Source organism: Taudactylus pleione, unplaced genomic scaffold (genome assembly GCF_031769625.1).
Source record: "Taudactylus pleione unplaced genomic scaffold, aTauple2 ptg000567l, whole genome shotgun sequence".
Lineage (NCBI taxonomy): Eukaryota > Metazoa > Chordata > Amphibia > Anura > Myobatrachidae > Taudactylus > Taudactylus pleione.
In genome coordinates, this window is record NW_028284969.1 from 1 (window position 1) to 9,371 (window position 9,371).

The window sequence follows — 9,371 nt, forward strand, 5'->3', positions numbered from 1 at the left end:
AGCTGGCCCTTTACTTATGACACGGGCACACACTTGGCACTACTTTGTTGATGCACGTGCGGCTACTGCGCACACAATTAACAAACACAGAAAATATATATTTTTTTGTTTTGGACTGGAGTGTACTTTGGGCGTTATAGCACCCTTTAATGGTCAAGCCAGCTGGCCCTTTACTTATGACACAGGCACACACTTGGCACTACTTTGTTGATGCACGTGCGGCTACTGCACACACAATTCACAAACACAGAAAATATTTTTTTTTGGTTTGGACTGGAGTGTACTTTGGGGGTTACAGCACCCTTTAACAGTCAAGCCAGCCGGCCCTTTACTTATGACACAGGCGCACGCTTGGCACTACTTTGTTGATGCACGTGCGGCTACTGCGCACACAATTCACAAACACAGAAAATATTTTTTTTTTTGGTTTGGACTGGAGTGTACTTTGGGGGTTACAGCACCGTTTAACGGTCAAGCCAGCCGGCCATTTACTTATGACACAGGCGCACGCTTGGCACTACTTTGTTGATGCACGTGCGGCTACTGCGCACACAATTCAGAAAAACAGAAAATAATTTATTTTTTGGTTTGGACTGGAGTGTACTTTGGGGGTTACAGCACCCTTTAACGTTCAAGCCAGCCGGCCCATTACTTATGACACAGGTGCACGCTTGGCACTACTTGTTGATGCACGTGCGGGCTACTGCGCACACAATTCACAAACACAGAAAATATATATTTTTTTGGTTTGGACTAGAGTGTACTTTGGGGGTTACAGCACCCTTTAACTGTCAAGCCAGCCGGCCCTTTACTTATGACACAGGCGCACGCTTGGCACTACTTTGTTGATGCACGAGCGGCTACTGCGCACACAATTCACAAACACAGAAAATATTTTTTTTTTTGGTTTGGACTGGAGTGTACTTTGGGGGTTACAGCACCCTTTAACAGTCAAGCCAGCCGGCCCTTTACTTAAGACACAGGCGTACGCTTGGCACTACTTTGTTGATGCACGTGCGGCTACTGCACACACAATTCACAAACACAGAAAATATTTTTTTATTTTTGCTTGAGAGTAGTTCACTTTGTGGGTTACACCTGCCTTTAAGAAATGAGCAAGCCGGATCTTTACTTATGGGACACAGGCGCACGCTTGGCGCTGCTCCTTTGTTGATGCACGTGCGGCTACTGCGCACACAATTCACAAACACAGAAAATTATTTTTTTTTAGTTTGGACTGGAGTGTACTTTGGGGGTTACAGCACCCTTTAACGGTCAAGCCAGCCGGCCCTTTACTTATGACACAGGCGCACGCTTGGCACTACTTTGTTAATGCACGTGCTGCTACTGCGCACACAATTCACAAACACAGAACATATATTTTTTGGGGTTTGGACTGGAGTGTACTTTGGGGTTTACAGCACCCTTTAACGGTCAAGCCAGCCGGCCCTTTAATTATGACACAGGCGCACGCTTGGCACTACTTTGTTGATGCACGTGCGGATACTGCGCACACAATTCACAAACACAGAAAATATATATTTTTTTGGTTTGGACTGGAGTGTACTTTGGGGGTTACAGCACCCTTTAACGGTCAAGCCAGCCGGCCCTTTACTTATGACACAGGCGCACGCTTGGCACTACTTTGTTGATGCACGTGCGGCTACAGCGCACACAATTCACAAACACAGAAAATAATTTTTTTTTGTTTTGGACTGGAGTGTACTTTGGGGGTTACAGCACCCTTTAACGGTCAAGCCAGCCGGCCCTTTACTTATGACACAGGCGCACGCTTGGCACTACTTTGTTGATGCACGTGCGGCTACTGCGCACACAATTCACAAACACAGAACATATATTTTTTTTGGTTTGGACTGGAGTGTACTTTGGGGGTTACAGCACCATTTAATGGTCAAGCCAGCCGGCTCTTTACTTATGACACAGACGCACGCTTGGCACTACTTTGTTGATGCACGTGCGGCTACTGCGCACACAATTCACAAACACAGAAAATATTTTTTTTGTTTTGGACTGGAGTGTACTTTGGGCGTTACAGCACCCTTTAATGGTCAAGCCAGCTGGCCCTTTACTTATGACACAGGCGCACGCTTGGCCCTGCTCCTTTGTTGATGCACGTGCTGCTACTGCGCACACAATTCACAAACACAGAAAATATATATTTTTTTGGTTTGGTCTGGAGTGTACTTTGGGGGTTACAGCACCCTTTAACGTTCAAGCCAGCCAGCCCTTTACTTATGACACAGGCGCACCCTTGGCACTACTTTGTTGATGCACGTGCATCTACTGCGCACACAATTCACAACCACAGAAAATATATTTTTTTTTGGTTTGGACTGGAGTGTACTTTGGGGGTTACAGCACCCTTTAACGGTCAAGCCAGCCGGCCCTTTACTTATGACACAGGCGCATGCTTGGCACTACTTTGTTGATGCACGTGCGGCTACTGCGCACACAATTCACAAACACAGAACATATATTTTTTTTGGTTTTGACTGGAGTGTACTTTGGGGGTTACAGCACCCTTTAACGGTCAAGCCAGCCGGCCCTTTACTTATGACACAGGCGCACGCTTGGCACTACTTTGTTGATGCACGTGCGGCTACTGCGCACACAATTCACAAACACAGAAAATATTTTTTTTTTTGTTTTGGACTGGAGTGTACTTTGGGGGTTACAGCACCCTTTAACGGTCAAGCCAGCCAGCCCTTTACTTATGACACAGGCGCACGCTTGGCACTACTTTGTTGATGCACGTGCGGCTACTGCGCACACAATTCACAAACACAGAAAATATATTTTTTTTTGTTTTGGACTGGAGTGTACTTTGGGGGTTACAGCACCCTTTAACGGTCAAGCCAGCCGGCCCTTTACTTATGACACAGGCGCACACTTGGCACTACTTTGTTGATGCTCGTGCGGCTACTGCGCACACAATTCACAAACACAGAACATATATTTTTTTGGGTTTGGACTGGAGTGTACTTTGGGGGTTACAGCACCCTTTAACGGTCAAGCCAGCCGGCCCTTTACTTATGACACAGGCGCACGCTTGGCACTACTTTGTTGATGTACGTGCGGCTACTGCGCACACAATTCACAAACACATAAAAAAAAATTTTTTTACGTTTGGACTGGAGTGTACTTTGGGGGTTACAGCACCCTTTAACGGTCAAGCCAGCTGGCCCTTTACTTATGACACGGGCACACACTTGGCACTACTTTGTTGATGCACGTGCGGCTACTGCGCACACAATTAACAAACACAGAAAATATATATTTTTTTGTTTTGGACTGGAGTGTACTTTGGGCGTTATAGCACCCTTTAATGGTCAAGCCAGCTGGCCCTTTACTTATGACACAGGCACACACTTGGCACTACTTTGTTGATGCACGTGCGGCTACTGCACACACAATTCACAAACACAGAAAATATTTTTTTTTTGGTTTGGACTGGAGTGTACTTTGGGGGTTACAGCACCCTTTAACGGTCAAGCCAGCCGGCCCTTTACTTATGACACAGGCGCACGCTTGGCACTACTTTGTTGATGCACGTGCGGCTACTGCGCACACAATTCACAAGCACAGAAAATATTTTTTTTTTTGGTTTGGACTGGAGTGTACTTTGGGGGTTACAGCACCCTTTAACGGTCAAGCCAGCCGGCCATTTACTTATGACACAGGCGCACGCTTGGCACTACTTTGTTGATGCACGTGCGGCTACTGCGCACACAATTCAGAAAAACAGAAAATAATTTATTTTTTGGTTTGGACTGGAGTGTACTTTGGGGGTTACAGCACCCTTTAACGGTCAAGCCAGCCGGCCCTTTACTTATGACACAGGTGCACGCTTGGCACTACTTTGTTGATGCACGTGCGGCTACTGCGCACACAATTCACAAACACAGAAAATATATATTTTTTTGGTTTGGACTGGAGTGTACTTTGGGGGTTACAGCACCCTTTAACTGTCAAGCCAGCCGGCCCTTTACTTATGACACAGGCGCACGCTTGGCACTACTTTGTTGATGCACGTGCGGCTACTGCGCACACAATTCACAAACACAGAAAATATTTTTTTTTTTGGTTTGGACTGGAGTGTACTTTGGGGGTTACAGCACCCTTTAACGGTCAAGCCAGCTGGCCCTTTACTTAAGACACAGGCGCACGCTTGGCACTACTTTGTTGATGCACGTGCGGCTACTGCACACACAATTCACAAACACAGAAAATATTTTTTTATTTTTGCTGGAGAGTAGTTCACTTTGTGGGTTACACCTGCCTTTAAGAAATGAGCAAGCCGGATCTTTACTTATGGGACACAGGCGCACGCTTGGCGCTGCTCCTTTGTTGATGCACGTGCGGCTACTGCGCACACAATTCACAAACACAGAAAATTATTTTTTTTTAGTTTGGACTGGAGTGTACTTTGGGGGTTACAGCACCCTTTAACGGTCAAGCCAGCCGGCCCTTTACTTATGACACAGGCGCACGCTTGGCACTACTTTGTTAATGCACGTGCTGCTACTGCGCACACAATTCACAAACACAGAACATATATTTTTTGGGGTTTGGACTGGAGTGTACTTTGGGGTTTACAGCACCCTTTAACGGTCAAGCCAGCCGGCCCTTTAATTATGACACAGGCGCACGCTTGGCACTACTTTGTTGATGCACGTGCGGATACTGCGCACACAATTCACAAACACAGAAAATATATATTTTTTTGGTTTGGACTGGAGTGTACTTTGGGGGTTACAGCACCTTTAACAGTCAAGCCAGCCGGCCCTTTACTTATGACACAGGCGCACGCTTGGCACTACTTTGTTGATGCACGTGCGGCTACTGCGCACACAATTCACAAACACAGAACATATATATTTTTTTGGTTTGGACTGGAGTGTACTTTGGGGGTTACAGCACCCTTTAACGGTCAAGCCAGCCGGCCCTTTACTTATGACACAGGCGCACGCTTGGCACTACTTTGTTGATGTAGGTGCTGCTACTGCGCAAACAATTCACAAACACAGAAAATAATTTTTTTTTTTCGTTTGGACTGGAGTGTACTTTGGGGGTTACAGCACCCTTTAACGGTCAAGCCAGCTGGCCCTTTACTTATGACACAGGCGCACGCTTGGCACTACTTTGTTGATGCACGTGCGGCTACTGCGCACACAATTCACAAACACAGAAAATAATTTTTTTTTGTTTTGGACTGGAGTGTACTTTGGGGGTTACAGTACCCTTTAACGGTCAAGCCAGCCGGCCCTTTACTTATGACACAGGCGCACGCTTGGCACTACTTTGTTGATGCACGTGCGGCTACTGCGCACACAATTCACAAACACAGAACATATATTTTTTTTGGTTTGGACTGGAGTGTACTTTGGGGGTTACAGCACCATTTAATGGTCAAGCCAGCCGGCTCTTTACTTATGACACAGACGCACGCTTGGCACTACTTTGTTGATGCACGTGCGGCTACTGCGCACACAATTCACAAACACAGAAAATATTTTTTTTGTTTTGGACTGGAGTGTACTTTGGGCGTTACAGCACCCTTTAATGGTCAAGCCAGCTGGCCCTTTACTTATGACACAGGCGCACGCTTGGCCCTGCTCCTTTGTTGATGCACGTGCTGCTACTGCGCACACAATTCACAAACACAGAAAATATATATTTTTTTGGTTTGGTCTGGAGTGTACTTTGGGGGTTACAGCACCCTTTAACGTTCAAGCCAGCCAGCCCTTTACTTATGACACAGGCGCACCCTTGGCACTACTTTGTTGATGCACGTGCATCTACTGCGCACACAATTCACAACCACAGAAAATATATTTTTTTTTGGTTTGGACTGGAGTGTACTTTGGGGGTTACAGCACCCTTTAACGGTCAAGCCAGCCGGCCCTTTACTTATGACACAGGCGCACGCTTGGCACTACTTTGTTGATGCACGTGCGGCTACTGCACACACAATTCACAAACACAGAAAATATTTATTTTTTTTGTTTTGGACTGGAGTGTACATTGGGCGTTACAGCACCCTTTAATGGTCAAGCCAGCTGGCCCTTTACTTATGACACAGGCACACACTTGGCACTACTTTGTTGATGCACGTGCGGCTACTGCACACACAATTCACAAACACAGAAAATATTTTTTTTTTGTTTAGGACTGGAGTGTACTTTGGGGGTTACAGCACCCTTTAACGGTCAAGCCAGCCAGCCCTTTACTTATGACACAGGCGCACGCTTGGCACTACTTTGTTGATGCACGTGCGGCTACTGCGCACACAATTCACAAACACAGAAAATATATTTTTTTTTGTTTTGGACTGGAGTGTACTTTGGGGGTTACAGCACCCTTTAACGGTCAAGCCAGCCGGCCCTTTACTTATGACACAGGCGCACACTTGGCACTACTTTGTTGATGCTCGTGCGGCTACTGCGCACACAATTCACAAACACAGAACATATATTTTTTTGGGTTTGGACTGGAGTGTACTTTGGGGGTTACAGCACCCTTTAACGGTCAAGCCAGCCGGCCCTTTACTTATGACACAGGCGCACGCTTGGCACTACTTTGTTGATGTACGTGCGGCTACTGCGCACACAATTCACAAACACATAAAAAAAAAATTTTTTACGTTTGGACTGGAGTGTACTTTGGGGGTTACAGCACCCTTTAACGGTCAAGCCAGCTGGCCCTTTACTTATGACACGGGCACACACTTGGCACTACTTTGTTGATGCACGTGCGGCTACTGCGCACACAATTAACAAACACAGAAAATATATATTTTTTTGTTTTGGACTGGAGTGTACTTTGGGCGTTATAGCACCCTTTAATGGTCAAGCCAGCTGGCCCTTTACTTATGACACAGGCACACACTTGGCACTACTTTGTTGATGCACGTGCGGCTACTGCACACACAATTCACAAACACAGAAAATATTTTTTTTTTGGTTTGGACTGGAGTGTACTTTGGGGGTTACAGCACCCTTTAACAGTCAAGCCAGCCGGCCCTTTACTTATGACACAGGCACACGCTTGGCACTACTTTGTTGATGCACGTGCGGCTACTGCGCACACAATTCACAAACACAGAAAATATTTTTTTTTTTGGTTTGGACTGGAGTGTACTTTGGGGGTTACAGCACCCTTTAACGGTCAAGCCAGCCGGCCATTTACTTATGACACAGGCACACGCTTGGCACTACTTTGTTGATGCACGTGCGGCTACTGCGCACACAATTCAGAAAAACAGAAAATAATTTATTTTTTGGTTTTAGACTGGAGTGTACTTTGGGGGTTACAGCACCCTTTAACGGTCAAGCCAGCCGGCCCTTTACTTATGACACAGGTGCACGCTTGGCACTACTTTGTTGATGCACGTGCGGCTACTGCGCACACAATTCACAAACACAGAAAATATTTTTTTTTTTGGTTTGGACTGGAGTGTACTTTGGGGGTTACAGCACCCTTTAACGGTCAAGCCAGCCGGCCCTTTACTTAAGACACAGGCGCACGCTTGGCACTACTTTGTTGATGCACGTGCGGCTACTGCACACACAATTCACAAACACAGAAAATATTTTTTTATTTTTGCTGGAGAGTAGTTCACTTTGTGGGTTACACCTGCCTTTAAGAAATGAGCAAGCCGGATCTTTACTTATGGGACACAGACGCACGCTTGGCGCTGCTCCTTTGTTGATGCACGTGCGGCTACTGCGCACACAATTCACAAACACAGAAAATTATTTTTTTTTAGTTTGGACTGGAGTGTACTTTGGGGGTTACAGCACCCTTTAACAGTCAAGCCAGCCGGCCCTTTACTTATGACACAGGCGCACGCTTGGCACTACTTTGTTAATGCACGTGCTGCTACTGCGCACACAATTCACAAACACAGAACATATATTTTTTGGGGTTTGTACTGGAGTGTACTTTGGGGTTTACAGCACCCTTTAACGGTCAAGCCAGCCGGCCCTTTAATTATGACACAGGCGCACGCTTGGCACTACTTTGTTGATGCACGTGCGGATACTGCGCACACAATTCACAAACACAGAAAATATATATTTTTTTGGTTTGGACTGGAGTGTACTTTGGGGGTTACAGCACCCTTTAACAGTCAAGCCAGCCGGCCCTTTACTTATGACACAGGCGCACGCTTGGCACTACTTTGTTGATGCACGTGCGGCTACTGCGCACACAATTCACAAACACAGAACATATATTTTTTTTTGGTTTGGACTGGAGTGTACTTTGGGGGTTACAGCACCCTTTAACGGTCAAGCCAGCCGGCCCTTTACTTATGACACAGGCGCACGCTTGGCACTACTTTGTTGATGTACGTGCTGCTACTGCGCACACAATTCACAAACACAGAAAATAATTTTTTTTTTCGTTTGGACTGGAGTGTACTTTGGGGGTTACAGCACCCTTTAATGGTCAAGCCAGCTGGCCCTTTACTTATGACACAGGCGCACGCTTGGCACTACTTTGTTGATGCACGTGCGGCTACTGCGCACACAATTCACAAACACAGAAAATAATTATTTTTTTGGTTTGGACTGGAGTGAACTTTGGGGGTTACAGCACCCTTTAACGGTCAAGCCAGCCGGCCCTTTACTTATGACACAGGCGCATGCTTGGCACTACTTTGTTGATGCACGTGCGGCTACTGCGCACACAATTCACAAACACAGAACATATATTTTTTTTGGTTTGGACTGGAGTGTACTTTGGGGGTTACAGCACCATTTAATGGTCAAGCCAGCCGGCTCTTTACTTATGACACAGGCGCACGCTTGGCACTACTTTGTTGATGCACGTGCGGCTACTGCGCACACAATTCACAAACACAGAAAATATTATTTTTGTTTTGGACTGGAGTGTACTTTGGGTGTTACAGCACCCTTTAATGGTCAAGCCAGCTGGCCCTTTACTTATGACACAGGCGCACGCTTGGCCCTGCTCCTTTGTTGATGCACGTGCTGCTACTGCGCACACAATTCACAAACACAGAAAATAATTTTTTTTTTGGTTTGGACTGGAGTGTACTTTGGGGGTTACAGCACCCTTTAATGGTCAAGCCAGCCGGCCCTTTACTTATGACACAGGCGCACGCTTAGCACTACTTTGTTGATGCACGTGCGGCTACTGCGCACACAATTCACAAACACAGAAAATATATATTTTTTTGGTTTGGGCTGGAGTGTACTTTGGGGGTTACAGCACCCTTTAACGTTCAAGCCAGCCGGCCCTTTACTTATGACACAGGCGCACCCTTGGCACTACTTTGTTGATGCACGTGCATCTACTGCGCACACAATTCACAAACACAGAAC